We start from the raw sequence: 21,635 nt of genomic DNA, 5'->3' as shown, positions 1-21,635 counted from the left end.
TCTTGAATTTGTAGAGACTTAGCTTGTGTCCTAGCATGGTCTGTCTTTGAAAATGTACCATGTACAGTTGAGAAGAACGTGTATTCCGTAGCTTTGAGGTGAAATGTTCTGAAAATATCAATTAGTTCCATCTGATCTGGTGTGTTATTTAGGATTGCTGTTTCCTAGTTGATTTTTTGTCTGGAAGATTTATGCAGTGATGTCAGTGGGATATTACAGTTCCCTACTATTATTGTATTGCTGTTGCTCTCTCCCTTGATATCCTCCAGACGTTTTCTTATATATTTGGATGCTCCATATTGGGTGCATATATGTTTACCTCTTGTTGTATTGATCCCTTTAGCATTAAGAAGTGGCCTTCATTCTCTCTTTTTATGGTCTTCACTTTGAGGTCTATTTTGTCAGATATGAATATTGCTACCCCAGCTTTTTATTTTTTCAATTCCATTTGTGTGAAAATGTTTTTTCCTACCTTCACTTTCAGTTTGTGAGAGTCCTTTGTTTGAGGTCTCTTGTAGACAGCATATGTATGGGTCATGTTTTCTTATCCATTCACCTACCCTGTGCCTTTTGATTGGAGTTTTAATCCATTTATGTTTAAGGTTATTTTTGATGGGTACTTGTTGGTTGCCATTTTTATTCTTTATGCCTGTTTTCCTTCCTCCCTTTCTATTTATTCTTTTTACAACAATCCTTCTAGCATGTCTTGCATTACTGATTTGCTAATTTACCTGATTTTACCTTCAATTTTAAATGACAGCCTTGCTGGATAGAGTATTCTTGTCTCAGTCCCTTGCTTTTTTATCACTTTGTATACTTCATGTCATTCCCTTCTAGCCTGTTGTGTTTCTGTTGAGAAATCAGTTAATAGTCTAATGGGAAGTCCCTTGTAGGTAACTATCTGTCCCTCTCTTGCAGCCTTTAAGATTCTTTCTTTGTATTTTATATTTTCCAATTTAATTATGATGTGATTTAGTGTAAATCATTTTGGATTCATCTTGATTGGGACTTTATGTGCTTCTTGGACTTGTATGACTTTTTGCTTCCCAAAGTCAGGGAAGTTTTCTGCCATTATTTCTTTTCAATAGGTTTTCTGTTCCTTGCTCACCTTTCTCTCCTCCTGGCACCCCTATTATGCAGATGTTGTTTCCTTTCATGCTGTCCCAAAGCTCCCTTAGAATCTCCTCCTGCTTTAAATTTTTTTTCTAGTTGCTGCTGTGCTTGGGTCTTTTTTCTATCTTGTCTTCTAATTCGCTGATTCAGTCCTCAGCTTATTCTAGTCTACTGTTGAATTTGTCCAGGATGTTCTTTATTGCAGCTATGTCATTCTTCATTTCCTCTTGATTCTTACTCATGTTGGTGAATTTCTCATTAAGCTCCTTATAATTCTCATGGAGTTGTGTGTATTTGTCATCCAGATGTTTGAGCATCCTTATAACCATTACTCTGAATTCTTTCTATGACAAATTATTTGCCTCCATTTCATTTAGTTCCTTTTTGGGGTGATTCCTCCTTTTCTTTCATTTGGGGGTTGTTTCTTTTTCTCCCAATTTTTGCTGTTCCTTTGTATTTGTTTCTATGTATTAGATCAAACTGCTATGTCACCCAGATTTTTTGGATTTGTCTTATATAGTAGATGTTTTTTGGGATCGAGTGGTGCAGTCTCTCAGGTCTCCTGAGCTGGGTGTTCTAGGGAGGCCCTCTACTTGAGATCTTTGGGCTCTCCTGTTGTAGTTGGGTCTTGAATGTTATAGTCCTGTTCGTGGATGGAGTCTCCTCTCAGATTGTCTGATTATATGGCTCACTCCCTGCCACATTGTGCAGCTGTTGTGGAGATGCTAACTGTAACAGCACAAAGTACAAGAAAACAAGACATGACACAGCAGGAATAGAACACAAATGTACACAAGATCCCAGTAGCCCCAACAAAAGTGACCAGCAGGGAAGAGAATTAGGAAAGAGAAAAGAGAACAAAAATTATTTTTTAAAAAAGGAAAGAAAAAACATGGGGAGAAAACAACAAAACAAACAAATACACCAAAAAACAAACAAAAACGCCCAAAAAAGGAGGGAGGGGGAAATCTGTAGATGCAGAGCTTAAATAAAGAAAATAAGGTTAAAGAATTAGGGGAGTAGGGGAAGGACCATGGTTTAGAATAAAGGTTGGGAAAAGGAAATGAGAAAGTAAGAAAGAAAAAAAATTGTGAAACGGAGAATAGAGGAGAGCAGATAGGTCAAAATTTAGGAAGTGAAACAAGTTAAATTAGGAGAATCAGCAAAGAGAAAGAGAGAAAAAATATTTTAAAAATTGAATAGCGATAATAAGGGAAAATAAAAATGGAAATTGAGTAGGGGCCGGGAAGAAGAAATTAGATATATGAACAAAACAACATAGACTAGAATAATAACAAATCAATAAAGTAGGTAGATAAGGAAGCTCAATTTTAAAAAGGGAAAAAAGAGAGGAAAGAGGAAAACTGAATAGGAGAAAAGAGAAGAAAAACAGGCGGGGAAAAACGAGAAAAAGCAAGAAAAATATGCAAAAAAAAATAAAATAAAAAAGTGAAGTGTTGTTAGCTTCAGCCGAGTTTTAATGCCTCATGGGAGCTAGTTTAGGACTCCACTCTTCTGTTCTGTCTGCCAATTCTGGGCTTCCTGTTAGGTACTTAGGTGCTAACCATGGTCAGGCACTGTCTTTTGGCTTTTAGCACCCTGCTTGAAGCTCCAGGTGATCCACCGGTCCACTGCTTGTGTCTGTCTCCACAGGCCTTGGGTGCAAGCAGGAGTGGCCAATCTGCCTTCTTTTCCTGTCAGCCAGCTGTCAATCTTAATCACTAAAGAGTCTTTTTTCTGACAGGGCTTTAGGTACGGCTGGTGCTGTTTCACTTTCAGGGAATATGATGGGTGTTTTTTCCTGTCCCAGAGCTACTCCTCAGAGAGTGACCCAAAATATTACTCTGCCCTTGGCTAGACAGAGATCCTTGTATGGAGACTAATGGGGTCAGTGGGGACCCTGGAGTATTTATCAGTTTGGTTCCTAGAATAGTGGGGCTGATGGCCTCTCCCCCAATTCACTTACTGAGGGCTCCTAGAGACTGTTCAGAACCTTAAGCGTGGCCTCTGCCTTTGTTTCCTCAGTAAAGCTCAAAATGCAGGGTGTGGCAGGCTGTATCACCTGTGATGGGTTTGTTGTTGTTTTTTCCTTTACCTGCCCTCTGAGTGTTGGGAGGAGGTAGCTCTTCCCAGGGAAAATGGCTGGTTCAGTTTGGAAGCCCATGAAAGGCCCAATGCAGGATTGCTGGCTACTGATTTTCCAAGTCTTCCTGCCCTGCTTCCCACCCAACCTGTCCTCAGGCACCTCAAGTACACGCCTCCCTCCCTGTGCCAATGCCTTGGGTGTGTAGTTGCAAATGAAAACTCCTGTGCTCTGGGTTTAGAGATTTAAAAAGAAAAGCAATCAAAACTGCATCTCTCTCCCCCAAGGGCTCTGGTCTGCCAGGTCTGGGCTCCTCTGCTGCCAGCAGTCCTGCTACCTCTCAGAGCTGCTTGGATGACTCGGGCATGATGGGTCGCTGCCGTGGGTTGCAAGTATTTGAAATACTTTCTCCCGTTTGGTATGTTGCCTTTTCATTTTGTTGATGTTTTCCTATGTTGTGCAGAAGCTTTTTAGTTTGACTTAGCTCCAGTTGTTTATTTTTTGTTTTCTTGGTTTGCTTTTGCTGTCAAATTCAAAAGTCATTGCCACGACTGATGTCAAGGAGCTTACTGCCTGTTTTCTTACAGAAATTTCATGGTTTCAGATCTTATGTTCAAGTCTTTAATCTATTTTTAGTTCATTTTTGTGCATGGTGTAATAAATTAGTAGTCCAGTTTTTATTCTTTTGCATTTGACTCTTCAGTTCTCCCAATACCACTTATTGAAGAGACTGTCCTTTCTCCATTGTATAATCTTTGCCCTTTTCTTGTAAATTAATTGACCATAAATGTGTGGGGTCACACATTTCTGGGGTCTCTATTCTGTTGCATTATTCTATGTATTTGTTTTTATTCTAATACCTACTGTCCAGGACCCCTTGGGGATGTCCACCTGTCGACTTAGGCCCACTCCCTGGGGATCAGGCTTAAGCTTGCAGTCAGACATCCTTCTGGCAGTCAGGGAGCCCTCGGGGGATGTCCAACTAAAGGCTTAGGCCCCCAAGGGATCAGGTCTAAACCGTTAGTTGGACATTCTTAGTGCTGCCACGGAGGTGGGAGAGGCTCCTGCCACCACCACTGCGCTGGCCAGCCATGAACCAGCTGCTGGCTGAGTGGCACCCCCCATATGGAAGTGCACTGACCACCAGGGGGCAGCTCCTGCATTGAGCGTCTGCCCCCTGGTGGCCAGTGCACATCATAGCAACTGGTCATTCTGCCGTTCAGTCAATGTGCATATTAGCCTTTTATTACTATTATACTAGAGGCCCAGTGCACAAAAATTTGTGCACTGGGGGGGGGGTATCCCTCAGCCCCACTTGTGCCCTCTCACAGCCTGGGACCCCTCGGGAGATAACGACCTGCTGGCTTAGGCCCGCTGCCGGGTGGCAGAGGGCAGGCCCAATCCCTAGGTGCCTGCCCCACAACCCCTGGTCGGGCTCAGAGCAGGGCTGATTGGGGAGTTGGGGCGCCACCCCCTGTCATGCACAGAGCAGGGCGGATCAGGAGATTGCGATGCCCCCCTCAGTCACGCTCAGGGTAGGGCCGATTGGGGAGTTGGGACACCGCCCCCTGTCATGCACAGAGCAGGGCGGATCAGGAGGTTGCGATGCCACCCTCAGGCACGCTCAGGATAGGGCCGATTGGGGGCTTGGGGTGCCGCCTCCTGTCACACTCAAGGCAGGGTTGATGGGGAGGTTGCGGTGCCATCCCCTGTCATGCACAGAGCAGGGCAGATCAGGGGGTTGTGGCGCTACCTCTGTCACATACAGAGCCGGCCGATCAGGGGGTTGGGGTTCTGCCCCCTGTTATGCACAGAGCAGGGCCCATCAGGGGGGTTGGGGCTCCGTACACTGTCACACACAGAGCAGGGCCGATCAGGGGGTTGGGGAGCTCCCCCCTGTCACCCACAGAGCAGGGCCGATCAGGGGTTGGGGAGACCCCCTGCCATGCACAGAGCAGGGCGGATCAGGAAGTTGCGATGCCACCCCCTGTCACGCTCAAGGCAGGGCCGATTGCGGCTCTACCCTGTCGCACACAGAGCAGGGCCGATCAGGGGGTTTGGGTGCTGCCCCCTGTCATGCTGCTCCAGGGTCCAGGAGGCCTCACGGCTCCGCTGATCCCAGTGCTGGGAGGCCTCGCGGCTCTGCTTGACACCAGGGCAGTGAGGCCTCGCTGCTCAGCTGATCCCGGTGCTGCGAGGCCTCATGGCTCCACTTGACACAGGGGCAGTGAGGCCTCGCTGCTCCGCTGATCCTGGTGCTGGGAGGCCTCGTGGCTCCGCTGATCCCGGTGCTGGGAGGCCTCGCTGCTCTGCTGATCCCGGTGCCAGGAGGCCTTGCGGCTCTGCTGATCCCGGGTTCGGGAGGCCTTGTGGCTCCGCTGATCACAGGCCGGGAGCCCTCGTGGCTCCGCTGATCCCGGTGCTGGGAGGCCTCGCGGCTCCGCTCATCCCGGTTCTGGGAGGCATATTACCCTTTTACTATATAGGATAGAGGCCTAGTGCATGGGTGGGGGCCGGCTGGTTTGCCCTGAGGGGTGTCCTGGATCAGGGTGGGGGTCCCACATGGGTGCCTGGCCAGCCTGGATGAGGGGATGATGGCTGTTTGCAGCTAGTCACACCCACTTCAGGGTGGGGGTCCCCACTGGGGTGCCTGGCCAGTCTGGGTAAGGGGCTGAGGGCCATTTTCAGGCTGGCAGATGACTGAAGCTCCCAACCTCTCTTTTATTTCTTTTTTCTTTTTTATTCTGGGATTTTATTTACCTTCTATGGCTGTCACTGGAGCTGAGAGCCGTCTTTAGCTCTGAGGCTTGGCTCCAGCTCTGAGACCTCGGCTGCTGAAAGCAGGGATCTGGGTTTGTTTGGGTTCTATAATTGTAACACTGTTGCAATCATGCTGGCTGAAGCCCGGCTGACTGAAAGCAGGTTTCTGGGCTTTGTTTACTTTCTGTATTTGAAACTTTGTTGTGACTCCAGCTCTGAGATCCCGGCTGACTGAAAGCAGGTTTCTGGAGTTTGTTTAGCTTCTATATTTGTAACAATGTTTCTTAGAGAGCAGCTGAGAGGCCGGCAGCGGCAGGCGGGGAACCTGGCTTCCTCCGTCACTGGAGCAAGCAAGCCTGCATGTTCACCTCAGCTGCCTGGCTGCCGGCTGCCATCTTGGTTGGCAGTTAATTTGCATATCTCGCTGATTAGCCAATGGGAAGGGTAACGAAGTTATGGCTAATTACCATGTTTCTCTTTTATTAGATAGGATAGGATGTCCCTATTTCCCCCCTTTTGCCCCCTCTACCCAGCTCTTGCCCCCCACTTCTCTCTGGCCATCACCATACTGTTGTCTGTGTCCATGGGTTGTGCATATATTTTCTTTGGCTAATCCCTTCTTTAAATTCACTTCTTTAAATTTTTATTTTCAGATAAGTGCTTATAACTGCACTATTATATATTTTCTATTATAACATTTAGAATTAAGATATTTTTTAATTGAACCCTTGTAAATTTTAGCACAATTTAATAAATTATGCTAGAAGCAATTAGGAGATTTTTCATGTAATGCAGATACATTTCAATTAATTTTTAATTAAATTTCAATTTCAATTAATTTAATTAAATTTCAATTAATTTTCAATATTTTATTAATTTTTAATTATTTAATATTTTAATTTGAAATAATCTCATACATGTAAAAAAACTATAAAATACTACAGCATATTATATGTACCCTTCACCCAATTTCTTAGGTGTTAATGATTTACACATAACCATTATACAACTACCAAAGTTTGGAATATATTTTTCTTATAATCTCTTTAGTGTTACTTAATCCATTTACTTTGTTTTAATCTTCACTCAAGGATATTTTTCCATTGAATTTTAGAGAGAGTGAAGGGAAAGGGAGAGACACATTCATTCCTCCTGCACATGCTCTGATAGGGACTAGGGATCAAGCCAGCAACTGAGGTACATGCCCTTGACTAGACTCGAACCTGGGACCCTTCAGTCCATGGGCTTATGCTCTATCCACTGAGCAAAACAGGCTGCAGCTTAATTCATTTACTTTTAATCTATATGTGTCTTTATATTTAAAGTGGGTTTTGTTTTTGATTCACCCTCATAATCTGTCTTTTAATTGGTGCATTTATGCCACTGACTTTCAGAGTGCTTACTGATAGAGTTACTACCATATCAGGCGGCTTCTGCAGGGGCCGAGCTGCCTTGCCACCCGGGGTCTTAAGAACATTTTCTTTTTTTTTTTTTACAAATGAACACAGTGAGGAGTCACGCACCTTTTTTTTTTTCTTCAACTTTTTAACATGAGGCACAAAAAAAGATTCTCTTTGCGTGTGCTGTTTTACACAGGCTGAGGGGATAATGGCTTCCAGGGAGCAGCCTCGAGGCAGTCACGGCCCCCACCACCTGGGACGGAGGAAGGGGAGGCTGCAAAATGGCCTCGTCGGAGCTCAGATGCCTGCTCCGGGGGCTGCCCTGGACGTTCCCTGTGCCTACGGCCCAAAAGCGGGCTGAGCCCTTGAGGAAACCGTCTGCCCCAATGCCTCCCTTTAAAATGAGACCCTTGATATGATCAGGATAGTATTTGAGTAACTCTTCTAAAACTGGCAAAGCCAGTAAATTCCTTTGCAGTCTGAGAATACAGCAGAGCCAGTTTAAACAAAGCACTTCTGAAGTCAGGTTGTAATTTTATGGCTTTCTTCATCCACATCTCTGCTTCAGAGTCCTTTTTGTCATCCATGGCAAGCATTCCCAGATTGAAATAACCATTAGCATCTTGTGGCTCTTCATTTATATAACTTAAAAGTCGTTTTCTAGCTTCAGTTCTGAGCTTAACCTCACCTGATTCTTGCATTAATATACCAGAATTGAATAATGCTAGCTTATGTTTTGGATTTAGTTCTAAAGCATGATTAAAGTTTTTAAGAGCTTCATTTGGTTCTTTAAGTTCAATTTGAACAATCGCCAAGTTGTACCAAAGATCTGCATTATTTCTGTCCAACTCTAGTGCTTTAAGATATGCTTCTTTTGCTTTGAAAGGTTTATTCATTTTTAAAAGCAATTCTCCTCTGCTAATGTAAGCCTGTTTGAAGTCGGGCCTCATGCTTATCGCTTGTCGATACAGCTGATCAGGTTTTTCTAGCCGGGACTCATCTACTCAGATCAGGTTGGCCAGATTAATACAAACGTTTAGGTGGTTAGGGGCAATTCTGGCTGCATATTTTTTACCAGGAATAATTTGAGGCATCAGTGACTTGGCCGTCATATAAGAGTCTTCAGCTTCTTTGGTTCTATTTAAATTTTTATAAGTTCTTCCTACATTCATGTGGGCACCAATATCATCTGTGACACCGATGATTTTGCAACTGTGGGATAGGTCTCTGCCTGCAACTCCCGGGACACATAGGAGTCAAGCATATATATCTTAGTCATTCCCGTGGCTGAACATGGGTAGCCTGTAGAAAGTATTTCAAAGCTCTCTCAAAGTTCTTTTCATTTTCCAGAGCATGACCCACATTATTCCATAATTTGGCATTATTTTTATTTACCTTCAAGGCTGACATAAACAACGTATATTCAGACTCCCAATCCCAATTTCTGTGGATTGTTTTTAAGGCATGAGTGAATACCACCAAAGACAGACAAACCCAGGATAACTTTTTAAATACACTTTTGTTTGATATTTTGTGCCTATCGACCAAGTGTAGCAGCCGCTTAAAATCTAAGGGGTGACCCCAGAACCAAACCTCGTCTGTGCCTGGCTGCCCAGGGGGTGGGCATGACTTTAACAGCCAAGATGAGGGGAAGGGAATAAACTACGTGCAACTGGTAAGCCCAGATTTCAGGATCTCCAATAGACCACCAGGGAGCACCGAGTCCGATGCAAAAGCAGAGAGTCTTTATTCAAGCTAGCTTGAGCTCCCCCCACACTCGCCGACGCAGTGGCTGGGGCAGAGAGAGAGTGAGCTCTGTGGGGAGAGGGGTTTTATAGGGGGGTTGGAGTTAGGGGAGGAGAGAGGTCTGTGGGCCCTGCCGATTGGCCAGGCGCAAGTCGGTGTCTTGTTACACAGGATGTGGTCGTATCTATGGTGTGCACTTCCCTTGATTGTCATTGGTTAGTTTAAAGAAATCCTAGGTGTGGCTAGCAGAGGCTTGGGCTTCCGGGAAGAAGCTCCTTGCTGAGCACATGGCCAAGGCTGCTGCCCAAAAATGGAGAATCTGGGGTAAGATGGAAGGCGTAGCCCTCGCCCTGGGGCAAGATGGAGGGCGTAGCCCTTGCCCTTTCACAACTACAACATCTGAAGTAATATTTACATTTGAAAACCTGGGCCAGGAAACTTAGAACGGCATCGCGGCTGGGCTACCTGCCCTTTTCCTTCACTTGCCTGAAGCTGCACCTCCTCTATCTTGCTCTCCTCTACCACCGCTCGCATCCTGAGGCGAACACCCAGCCTCAGCACCGGTCTCTCCAGACGTAGCGCCACCCCCTCTGAGCCACGCCCCCTCTCCCTACGCAAACATGGCGCCACCTTGTGCTTAGCCACACCCCTGCCTTTCCGTACAGAAAATGGCGCCTCCCACCTTGGGCTTAAGCCTCCAGGTGAAGAGCTGCCTCCCGCTTCCGGACGCAGGGCCGGATTGCTGTGTCTGGCTGGTCTTCTGGGGCCGGGCTGTGTCGCTGCCTGGGGACCGGATCAGGGTGCCTCCTGCCCTGCCCGCCCCGCCCTGCACACAGCAGGCCCGGATCCCGCACTGGGGTGGCCAGCGGCTGGGGATCGTGCTGCCACCAGCCCCAGGCAGGGCGGCGTAGCGGGATCTGCCTGCAGCATGCAAATTAGCTGCCATCTTTGTTGGTGGTTAATTTGCATATCGTGCTGATTAGCCAATGGGAGGCATAGCGAAGGTATGGTCAATTATTAGATAACCATGTTTGTCTATTATTAGATAGGAAAATGTATTGAGTTCACCAAGTTTTGATAATGTATTAACCAGCATCACAATTATGATGTAGAACATTTCTTTTACCCCCAAAAGTTTCCTCATGTCCACCACCTCCATTCCTACACAACCACTTTTTGTCTTTCTGCTATGCTTTTTGTCATTACAGATTAGTTTTGCCTCTGCTAATAATTGAAATAAATGGAATTGTATGGTATGTACTCTTTTGTGTTTGGCTTTTTTTACACAGCATAATGTTTTTGAGACTTGTCCACATTGTTTTGTGTATCATGTTCTCTTTGGTGATTAGAATTTCATTTATGGATGTTCCACATATGTTTATCCATTCACTGGTGATGGATATTTGGGTTATTTCCAATTTGGACAATTATGAAGAAAGCTGCTATTAGCATTTGTATATAAGTCTTTCTGTGGACATATGTTTTAATTTCTCTTGACTATCTACCTAGGCATAGAATTGCCAGGTCACATGGTAAGTGTATATTTAACTTTAAAAGAAACTACTCCATTATTTTTCAAAGTGGTTGTATGATTTTGCTTTTCCACCAGCAGTGTTTCACAGTCCATGTTGCTTTATATTCTCGCTAATACTTCGTATTGTCCGTTTTTATAATTTTAGCTATTCTAGTATTGTGTAATGCTGTATTATGTGGTTTAAATCTTGTTTCCTGGATGACTAATGAAACACATCTTTCAGATGTTTATTGGCCAGGGTAAGAGATAGAACTCTTTTGAGGTATAATTGATATATAACATTATATTAATTTCAGTTGTACAAATAATGATTTGATATTTGTATATATTGTGGCATAGTTACCACAATAGTTCTAGTTAACATCCATCACCTTATATAACTACAAATATTTTTCTTGTGATAAGAACTTTTAAGATCTACTCTGTTAGCAACTTTCAAATATGCAGTATAGTATTATCTATATATATAAAATAGAGAATATGCTAATTAACCAGGATGCCATAACCTGTCGACTGGACAGGAGGAGGTTTCCCATGCGCGGCGTCAGGTGCGGGGCAGCAGGGGCCTCTGTGCGCCTGCGCGCTGGGGGAGGGTCTGATCAGCAGCTGCCTGGGCTGCTTCAAGGGTGCGGGAGGAAGGCAGGGCTGGACCCATAGCTGCCTCAGCTGCTGCAAGGCAGGGCCGGACCAGCAGGCTGCAGGGTCCAGGGATCGAGACAGGGCCAGACCAGCAGGCTGCGAAGTCCAGGGTCCAGGGCAGGGGTCCTCAAACTACGGCCCGCGGGCCACATGCAAATATAAATATTGTATTTGTTCCCGTTTTGTTTTTTTACTTCAAAATAAGATACGTTCAGTGTGCATAGGAATTTGTTCATTTTTTTAAAAAAACTATAGTCTGGTCCTCCAATGGTCTGAGGGACAGTGAACGGGCCCCCTGTTTAAAAAGTTTGAGGACCCCTGGTCCAGGGAGTGAGGCAGGGCGGGACCAGCAGGCTGCGGGGTGCAGGGAGCGGGGCAGGGCCTGACCGGCAGCGGCTGCAGGGGCTGCTGCTCTGTGGACCCAGGTCAGGGCTCATGCAGGAGACAACCAATCCATGTGTCCCTCTCACATTGATGTTTCTCCTTGTCTTTCCCTCTCTCTTCCATGCTCTCTAAAAATCAATGGGAAAATGCCCTTAGGCAACTCGAGGGTGGGCAGCGTTGTGAAATTTCGAATAGCGCTCTGGGCTCCTAGTTAACTATAATCATCATGCTGTGCATTTCATCCCCATGAGAACTGAGAATAATCCCACACCTATATGGTCAGTTGATCTATGACAAAGGAAGCAAGAATATATAATGAAGAGACAATATCTTTAATAAATGGTGTTGGGAAAACTGGACAGATACATGAAAAAGAATGAAACTTGATCACTTTCTTACACCATATACAAGAATAAACTCAAAATGGATTAAAAGCTGAAATGTAAGACCTGAAGCACAAAACTCCTAGAAGAAAACACAGGCAGTAACTCTTTGGCATTAGTATTTTGGATATGTTTCTTCAGGCAAGGGATACAAAAGAAAAAAAATACACAAATTGGACTACATCAATTAAAAAGTATTGTACAACAAAGGAAACCATCAACAAAATCAAAAGACAGTCTGCTGCCCTCACTGGTGGCTTATGTGGTTGGAGCATCATCCCATACAATAGAAAGTTGCAGGTTTGATCCCCTGTTGGGCATGTATGGAAGGCAACCAATCGATGTTCTCATGTTCTCTCTTATATCCATGTTTCTCCCTCTCCCTCTCCCTCTCCCTCTCCCTCTCCCTCTCCTTCTCCCTCTCCCTCTCCCATGCTCTTTGTATCATTGTTTACAATAGCAAAAATATGGAAGCAACCTGTGTCCATTGATAGATGAATATATAAAGAAGAGGTGGTACATATATACAGTGGAATATTACTCAGCCATAAAAAATGAAATCTTGTCATTTATGACAACATCGATTGACTTAGAAGATATTATACTAAGTAAAATAAGTCAGAGAAAAACACATACCATATGATTTCACTTATATTTGGAATCTAAAAAACAAAATAAATAAACAAAACAGAAACAAGCTCATAGGTACAGAAAACAGACTTATTGGTTGCCAGATCCGATGAGGGTGTAGGAGGAAGGATGAAAAATGGGAGGGGATTAAAATGCACAAATTTCCAGTTACTCAGTCATGGGATGTAAAGCATAGCATAGGGATTATAGTCAATAATCCTATATAATAAAACCTTCCTATGCAAATCAACCAAATGGCGAAATGACCTGTTTTTATGATGCACACTGACCACCAAGGGGCAGACGCTCAACACAGGAGCTGCCCCCGGTGGTCAGTACACTCCCACAGGGGGCGCGCTGCTCATTCAGAAGCTGGGCTCAAGGCTGATGAGCGCAATCGCGGTAGCAGGAGCCTCTCCTGCCTCCATGGCAGCGCTTAGGATCCCTTGGGGGATGTCCAACTGGTGGCTTAGGGGAGAGCGCCTAAGCTGGCAGTTGGACATCTCCTGAGGGGTCCTGGACTGCAAGAGGGTGCAGGCCGGGCTGAGGGACCTCCCCAGTGCACGAAAGTCATGCACAGGGCCTCTAGTATTGTAATATTTAACTATATATTGTGCCAGGTGGGTACTAGACTAACTGGGGACAATCAGTTTATATAAATACTAGAGGCCCAGTGAATGTATTCATGCATTGGTGGGGTTCCTTGGCCTGGCTTGCAGGGATCAGGCCAAAACCGCAGTCCAATGCTGCCTGCCGCTCCTGCTCATCCCAGCCCCTCTGTGCCTGCTGCCGCTCTGGTGTGGTCTCCGTAAGCCCTGCGTCTGGCGCCCATCAGTCAGCTGAGTGGCGCTACCAAGGTGGGAGCGCACTGACCACCAGGAGGCAGCTCTTGCGTTGAGTGTCTGCCCCCTGGTGGTCAGTGCATGTCATAGCGACTGGTTGTTCGCTAAAGCTTTTATCCTATCTAATAATAGACAAACATGGTAATTGACCATACCTTTGCTACGCCTCCCATTGGCTAACCAGCATGATATGCAAATTAACCGCCAAAGATGGTGGTTAATTTGCATACTGCAGGCAGGGCGGGACAGTACCATTCCGCCTGCCCCGCCACCATCTGGCCTATCTGCTACCCGGGGTGGCGGGCATCCGTGTGCAACCCGACCCAGGGCAGCCAGGCGATGCAGCAGCGATCGGCCGGCCCACCCGGCCTCCATCTGGGCATCCTGTGTGCAACCCGACCCGGGGCAGCGCCCCAACCCCCGGATCAGCCCTGCCGTGTGTTCAACCCAGGGAGGCGGGGCAGGCACCGAGGGATCGGGCCTGCCATCTGCCACCCGGGGAGCGGGCCTAAGCCAGCAGGTGGTTATCTTTCGAGGGATTCCAGACTGTAAGAGGGCACAAGTGGGGCTGAGGGACACCCCCCCACACACACCCCCTCCCCTGCTAGTGCACAAATATTTGTGCACCGGGCCTCAAATATATATATGTGTGCATATATATATATATATATATATATATATATATATATAATATTGTGCACCTGAAACTAATATAATATTAAAAATTTAAAAACAGAAATAGTGCTGCTATAAACATTCTAGTACATATTTTTCAGTGAGCACTTGCATGTATTTTTGTTGGGCTTATAACTAGAATGAAATGGACAAGGTTGAAGTAGAATAGATGAGTTATAGTATAGCACTTCTCATACTTTAATGTGCATGTAAATTACCTGGCTCTCAGTAAAATGCTGAGTGTGAGTCAGGTTTTTGGTATGGTCTGAGATTTTGCATGACTAACAAACAGATGATGCTGTTACTTCTAATTTATAGACACACTCTGAGAGACAGGTCATAGGCTATCAGCTTTGGTAGATACTACCATAGAGGTTTCCAAAGTGATTATGCCCATTTTACACTTTCCATATTAATGTATGAGAGTGAGTCACATTCTTGACAACACTTGGTATTTTGCTTTTATTTTGGTTATTTTGGTAGTCATGTAGTGATATATCATCATAGTTTTAATTCATATTTTTCTAATTACTAATGAAATTGTGATTTTTCTTATGTTTATTGGTCATCTGGATATCCTGTTTTGTGAAATGTCTGTTGAAATCTTATGCTCATTTTTCTATTTGGTTATAATTAATTTAGTTTTTACTTCTGCTGTTACATTATTTTCTTATTTCTTTTAGTTTCCTACTTATGTCTACCTTACTCTTAAACAAACCTCAGTCTGTTACCCAATATCTGATCTTTTATCTTGTTTCAAATAACCTGTTTTAAAAATTTTTTATAAAATTTAATTCAGTGCAAAGTTAATTAAAATTTAGTTCTGTTTCCAGACTCTTTTCAAAATTATGTCCCTTTCTATATCTTAAGTGTTGTATTTTCCTCTTTTTTGTTGCAAAATGATTTCTTAGTTTCCAGTATTTTTTTTTATTTTTTTCTCCTTCTCTTCCTGCTTCCTCCCCTCATCCAACCTCGCCAACCCTTCTTCTCCTTTTATTTATCCTTATGCTTCGAGAAGTCTCATCTGGAGACCTGCAGATGAATGCATCTGCAATAACCTCACTGTCCTTGGATACTAATAGATTCTCCTTTCAACTATTACATAAGAGACCCAGTTAATAGAAATGCACATTTCTGTTCATCAACCCAGAAGCCTGAAAGGAGTAGATTGGGAGCCTGTCCTAGCAAGGGAGTGATGTCTCTCTCTGTCCAATTTATTCTATGAGGACTGGGTATTTTGCTAGCCACCAGGCCAGTTGTATACTATCTCTATATATATAAAAGCCTAATATGCAAATGTCCCCTCAGGAGTTTGACCAGGAGACCGGGAGTTCGATTGCTCGCTATGACGTGCACTGACCACCAGGGGGTGGCACGGAATGAAGGAAGGCCCTAGCAGCAGCCGAAGAAGGGAGACCCCAGCTGGCAGCCAGAAGGAAGGCCCTGGCCAGCAGCTGGAAGGCCCCGATTGGCCCTGATCACTGGCCAGGCCTAGGGACCCTACCCATGCATGAATTTCGTGCACTGGGCCTCTAGTAGTTATTTATCCACCTTACTTGTATATCTGCCCACTGTTTCTGGGAGAAAGTCTTAGATTTCCTAGACATTGTTTAGTGTGCTGCTGTGCAGCTCCTTGGACACAGTTGTTTTCAATGATTTTGATTGGTGGTGGTAAACGGATTCCAGCTGGAGTGTTTCTCATTTTTTCCTATGGCCACCCATGCCCTACTCTTACTGTTCTTATTAATGGTGTTTTTGCCAGTATCTCCTCTGCTTTCTCTCAGAGTCACAGCATTCCTTTCTCAGGAAGATAAGTCACTAGTTGGCTCTTGACATCTTTATTCTATCCAGATCTATCTTACCATATCTTTCAGATATTCCTCAACAGTTTCATCATATGAATGACATCCAATTCCTAGTGTCTAGTGTTGAAGTAGTTCTCTCCCATTTTAGATTTTTTTTTTTTTTTTGGCATTTTAATTGTGATGGAATGAAGGTTTGAGTTAAATGCCTCTATTTAAGACATCATCATACCTGGATGTTTAAACCTTTTAGATTATTTTTCTGATTTTTTTCCCCACTAAAACACTTTAAGCATTCCACAAAAATGTACCTTTTTTCACTATATGGTAACAGTTAAAGTTTTGCAATTTTCTATGATGTTTGGTTGGTTGGTACCTCAGATGTTTTGTTTTAGAAATTGGGTGATCTGCTCTCCGTAGATTAGAATATCCAAATACAAATTAAGAACATTTATGTAGAGGAAAGTAATTCACTTACTGTGTATAGTGGATCAGACAAATGAGGCACTCTAATTGGGTGATCTTTGACCTAAGTCTGAACTACTTTATTATACTAAGTGAAGTGAAAGTGTATATCTAGCTTTACTGATATGGTAATGGCTCTGATAGGGAATTTAAGGACTAATGTAGCCCGCTATGCTTTTAAAACTATAATTATACTTTTGCTGTGTTGTACTTCATTGTGGCCTTGTGTGTATCTCTTGTTATTCTTTATATAAGGATTAATTCTTGACAGTTTTTTAAAAAGCTTCTATTTTGTATTTAGTATGAAAATCTTAAGCTTGTAAAGCCAATAATATTTTTAACCATTTCATTTCTTCTCATCTTTTTTATTTTCTCTAAAGTGAGTCATACCTTTGGAATAATGCTTTTGAAATAATATTAGCTACTCAAAAGGAGAGTAATTTTATTTACTTACTCAATTTTAAAGCACTCACTGTTTATTAACTGACCAGATTACAACAATAACCATAGTAGATACCTTAGTTCATTCTTTTGATAAACCTGTTAATCCTAATCTTCCCTATTATCAGTATCTCGACCTTCTACAAAATGGGTGGTCTTTTCTTCATTCCACCTCATGGAGAAGATAATTTGAAGGGCCACCGGAAGTTGTTTACTTCTTTAAAGTATTTTCTAACAGTATATATCTCACGGATCAGATCTTCCGTTTAGATGATGCCATATTTACCAAGAGATCGAGCAATCAATGTGTTATCTATCCAATCAATTAGTTTTTTTGTTTATTTTCACATAGCCTGTTTGTAGATCATTTACTGATGTCAGGTTTCGGTATCCTCATGCAATATATGGTCCCACAATCCTCAGCATGTTAATGAAAGCCTTGTTGAGCTTAACAAAGGTGCCGTTGAAGATCTGCAAAGGCAAAGAAGCTGCAGCACCTTCCTCTGATGACAAATGCCAATTAGGGTTCCACAGGTACATAGAAGTTGCCAGCTTTTCTTGCTATCTTAGCCATTCAGATATCAGTTCTGTACATCTACCTGTATGCCTTGTCATGGTGCTTAGCTTTTTTATAGATAAGCTTTCTCCTTTCCTTTTGAAGCATCTTTTAGGCAAACTTCTTTTTCAGGCGCTTGATCTTCAGCTGCATGAAATTCCTTTGCTTCTTCTGAAGAGTTTCTGGCACAGAAGGAATCAATTTCTTCTCTTCTGTACTCTCCCTAGTTCCTGCCAGCAAAGAGCTCAGAGAGAGTAATTTTAACACTTAAAGCCCAAGTCCCTTTGCCCCCGGCCCTTGATCATTTCCTAACATCTCATTGTCAAATATGTTTGTAAGATTTTATAGAACGTATCTTTACTTTTAGTGCCCCCATTTAGTTTACTAGATATGTAGTTTACAAGAAAAAGTACATCTTTGGAGCTAAATTTTAGCTGCTTCTTATGGCTTGTGTTGAAAGTCTGCATCCATGTGTAGCTCACCCCTTTTCTGTGAGAAGTCTTATCATCAGGGCCATAACTTAAAACATTGTAAATACCACCGTCTTAAAGCTTTTACAGTGAAAACCTTCAAAAAGAATTTCCTTGCTTCTTTTATTATTTTTGACTGCAACAAAATAATTCTTGGTTGAATTTACGGCCCTGTTTTTCCTCTTATCAAATTACATGACATGGGTTTAGTGCTAGTAATCAGCCAAGCTTCTGGATTCCTTCTCTCATTAACAGGTCATAGAATTTAGAGTCTTTCTGACAACACCTTTGGTATAAGATTTTTTCCCCCCCCATTATGTTTGTCTACACTAGTTTCAACTGGATCAGTGTTACTTGGATTCTTTTAAACCTGTAAATCTTTTATTATTATTTGGGAAAATGTCATTTTTTATACCACTAATCATTAATAAAGGAGAAATTAGCAGAATTTACTTGGACGATTATTAAACTCTTCTTTTCTCTCTTTTTTTTTTCTTTCTTTTTTAAACTCTTCTTTTGAAACCTCTCATTTAATACTTGTGAATGTTTAATTCTTCAGTGGAGATTATTGAGGAGGCAAAATTTATACATTTGAAACAAAGAAAATCCAGTTCCAAATGATGTGGTTTAGATTATAAGCACCAACACTTTTTATTTGGAAATAATTTCAGACTTACAAAAAAGTTGCAATAATAGTGCAGGGAATTCCCATATACCCTTCACCCAGCTTTCCCAAATGTTAATATTTAGCATAGAACAATGATTGAAACCAGGAAGTTAACACTGACACAGTACTAACTGATCTGCAAACTTTCTTTTTTTCCAGGTTGTAAAGCAGCATTTATTGATTGAAAATAAATGTGTAGATAAGTTCTCAGTAGCATGAAATCCATATTATTTTTTAATGAACTTGAAGCATATGAAGACTCCTTATAACTGCTTTTAACAACCACCACATTCAAATGGAGGTGAATTTTCAACATTTTACTGAAAAAAAATTTAAAAAATTTTCTGCCCTGACCAGTGTGGCTTAGTTGAGTATCGTCCCATGCACTGAAAGGATGCTAGTTCATTCTATTCTTGGTCAGGGCACATGCCCAGGTTACAGGCTTGATCCTTGGTAGAGGGCATTCAGGAGGCCACCAATCGATGTTTCTCTCACATCAATGTTTCTCTCTCTCTCTCTCTCTCTCTCTCTCTCTCTCTCTCTCTCTCTCTTCTTCTCCCTTCCTCTTTCTCTGAAAATCAATAAAAATACAGGCAGTCCTTGGGTTATGTCGAACTCAACGTACGTAGGTCGTTTTATGGTTATGTCGCCATCTTCCATCTACACTAATAAAAGACAAAGATGCTAATTGACCGTACCTTTGCTACGCCCCAAGCCATACCCACCAGCCAATCAGAGTGACTATATGCAAATTAACCCAACCAAGATGGCGGCCGGCAGCCATGTAGCTGGAGCAAGCAGGAGGCTTGGTTGCCCGGGCGATGGAGGAAGCCAAGCTTCCCGCCTGCCCTGAGCCAGCTGTGGCCTCCGCTCATGGCAACAAAATTTCAATTATAGAAGACAAATAAATCCCAGATACCTGCTTCCAGCCAGCCTCCACTGGGAGCTTGGGTGGGGAGGGGCCTTGCCAGCTTGCAAACAACCATCAGCCCCTCACCCAGGATGGCCACACCATCATGGGGTGAGGGTCCCACTGGGGGTCTTGGCCAGCCTGAAAACAGCCATCAGCCCCTCACCCAGGCTGGCCAGGGACCCCAGCGGGGACCCCCACCCTGAAGAGGCTGTGGCCAGCCTGCAAACAGCCATAAGCCCCTCACCCAGGCTGGCCAGGCACCCCAGGGGGAACCCCTACCCTGAAGGGGCTGTGGCCAACCTGCAAACAGCCATCAGCCCCTCACCCAGGCTGGCCAGGCACTCCTATCTAATAAAAGGGTAATATGCAAATTGACCCTAACAGCAGAACGACTGGGAATGACTGGTCAATATGACACACACTGACCACACAGATGCTCAATGCAGGAGCTGCCCCCTGGTGGGCAGTGCGCTCCCACAGAGGGAGCTCTGCTCAGCCACAAGCCAGGCTGATGGCTGCCAGTACAGCAGTGGTGATGGGAGCCTCTCCCGCCTCCTCAGCAGTGCTAAGGATGTCCGACTGCACCTTAGGGCTGCTTTCTGCTGGCAAGTGGACATCCTCTGAGGACTGCCAGGCTGCCAGAGGGATGTCTGACTGCCAGCTTAGGCCCAATCCCCCAGGGAGCGGGCCTAAGCCAGCAGGTGGTCATCCCCCGAGAGGTCCCAGACTGTGAGAGGGCACAAGCCGGGCTGAGGAACCCCCCGGAGTGCACAAATTTTTGTGCACTGGGCCTCTAGTTTATTTATATATGTAAAAAAAAAAAAAGTTCCGCCATTTCGACATATGTACATATGTGCTTTTTAAAATTATTTATTTACCACAAGTAAAGATCAGGAATTGTTATCTTTATTTTAATTTTTTTTTACTGTTTCACATCATTACTGCTGTGTATGTGCTCCATGTGAGTGATGTAGGTGCTTATGTGGATGGGTTCTGACTTACAGCAGAAATTGCATTAGGTCTCACCGTAGGAACAGATCTCCAACATAACCCAAGTACCTACTGGATTTTTCCTTCAGCTGCTCTCCATAGTTTGACAAGCTTTTGGAAACAGGTAGATAAAAACATACTACAGTGTGTACATTGAACATTTATTACAACTAATTGGCAATGTGATGAGATAATGCATATGTCGGCTGAATATTGGTCACAATCACAACAAAGCTTAATCCAGTGTAGTAAATACAAATGAAAGTGTAAACCATGAAGACATGTTTACTTATGGAGTATGTATAAAAGTGACATTGAAAAGTTTTTAAAAATATAGAGCCCCCTAATCCCATTTTACCTCATTCAACTCTCACTTTTATATGAAAGGTGGTATTTTTTATTTTTATAAGATTTCTCATAACTAGATAATGTCATAGAAAGGCAGGAAGCTACCCCAAAGTTTGCAGCACTTCTAAGTAGAGGGAAGCAATAGGGGTGAGCAAAATAAATTTGGCTGCAACAAGTACCCCGGAAGGAATATTATTGCTTTAAATGACTTAGTCAATACTTTGTGAAGAGTGTAACATATTTTTCATAAGAATCTGTCATAAAGAATTCCTGGTGAGTCAACATTTCCATCTTATTTGGGGGCATCAAAAAATATCCAACTAAGTGACTAAATGATTATGACTACAAAAAAATTTATCTCAGGAGTCAAGTGTTCCTTGGCCTTAAAATAACATGCTGACTATTATGAAACAGTCAATCTCTGCTCTTCATCCCAGGTTTGGAATGTCAAAAATAATTTTTAGTGTAAAAAAAGGGGGGGGGGGGCAGCGGCTCAGGCCTTTATTATAATTTGTGGGGATTTTTGTTGAGTTTCAACAGAGTTAAATTTTCATTCATTTGACATGTGATATATCAATTCCCTTTATTCTCATAAATCCTGAAGTACAGTGGTCTTTGGTTTCATAAGTTTCTTTTGCCAAAGACAGTAATTAATAATCGTATATTGCCTGATTGTCATTTTAAGGATATAATCAGATTAAGAGAAACAAACCTATAAACCTTAAAATATCCAGCTACCTTTCTTTTTCTCAATCACTCTAATTCACATTTAAATCCCATAAGTTATCAATTGA

The 21,635-nt window shown here is 43.3% G+C and overlaps 1 protein-coding gene and 2 pseudogenes across 3 annotated transcripts in view; 1 reads left to right on the top strand and 2 right to left on the bottom strand.

The window, feature by feature from the left end:
* Nucleotides 1-21,635, top strand: part of REC114 (REC114 meiotic recombination protein) — a 137,714-nt gene that overhangs the window by 70,448 nt on the left and 45,631 nt on the right. The gene's annotated exons all lie outside the window — the stretch shown is intronic.
* LOC308528222 (protein O-mannosyl-transferase TMTC3-like) lies at nt 1,780-10,261 on the bottom strand (annotated as a pseudogene). Its single transcript has 4 exons — nt 10,171-10,261; nt 8,640-8,924; nt 7,610-8,545; nt 1,780-1,842 (listed from the first exon to the last, which is right to left on the bottom strand). The product of its transcript is annotated as a protein O-mannosyl-transferase TMTC3-like (transcript).
* LOC308528213 (large ribosomal subunit protein uL30-like) lies at nt 16,975-17,920 on the bottom strand (annotated as a pseudogene). The gene is made up of 2 exons: nt 17,815-17,920; nt 16,975-17,683 (listed from the first exon to the last, which is right to left on the bottom strand). The product of its transcript is annotated as a large ribosomal subunit protein uL30-like (transcript).

Source organism: Myotis nattereri, assembly GCF_964212035.1.
Source record: "Myotis nattereri genome assembly, chromosome: 1".
NCBI classification, from domain to species: Eukaryota; Metazoa; Chordata; class Mammalia; order Chiroptera; family Vespertilionidae; genus Myotis; species Myotis nattereri.
The sequence above is the reverse complement of the archived record's forward strand: the minus strand, read 5'-3'. Positions and strand labels throughout refer to the sequence as shown.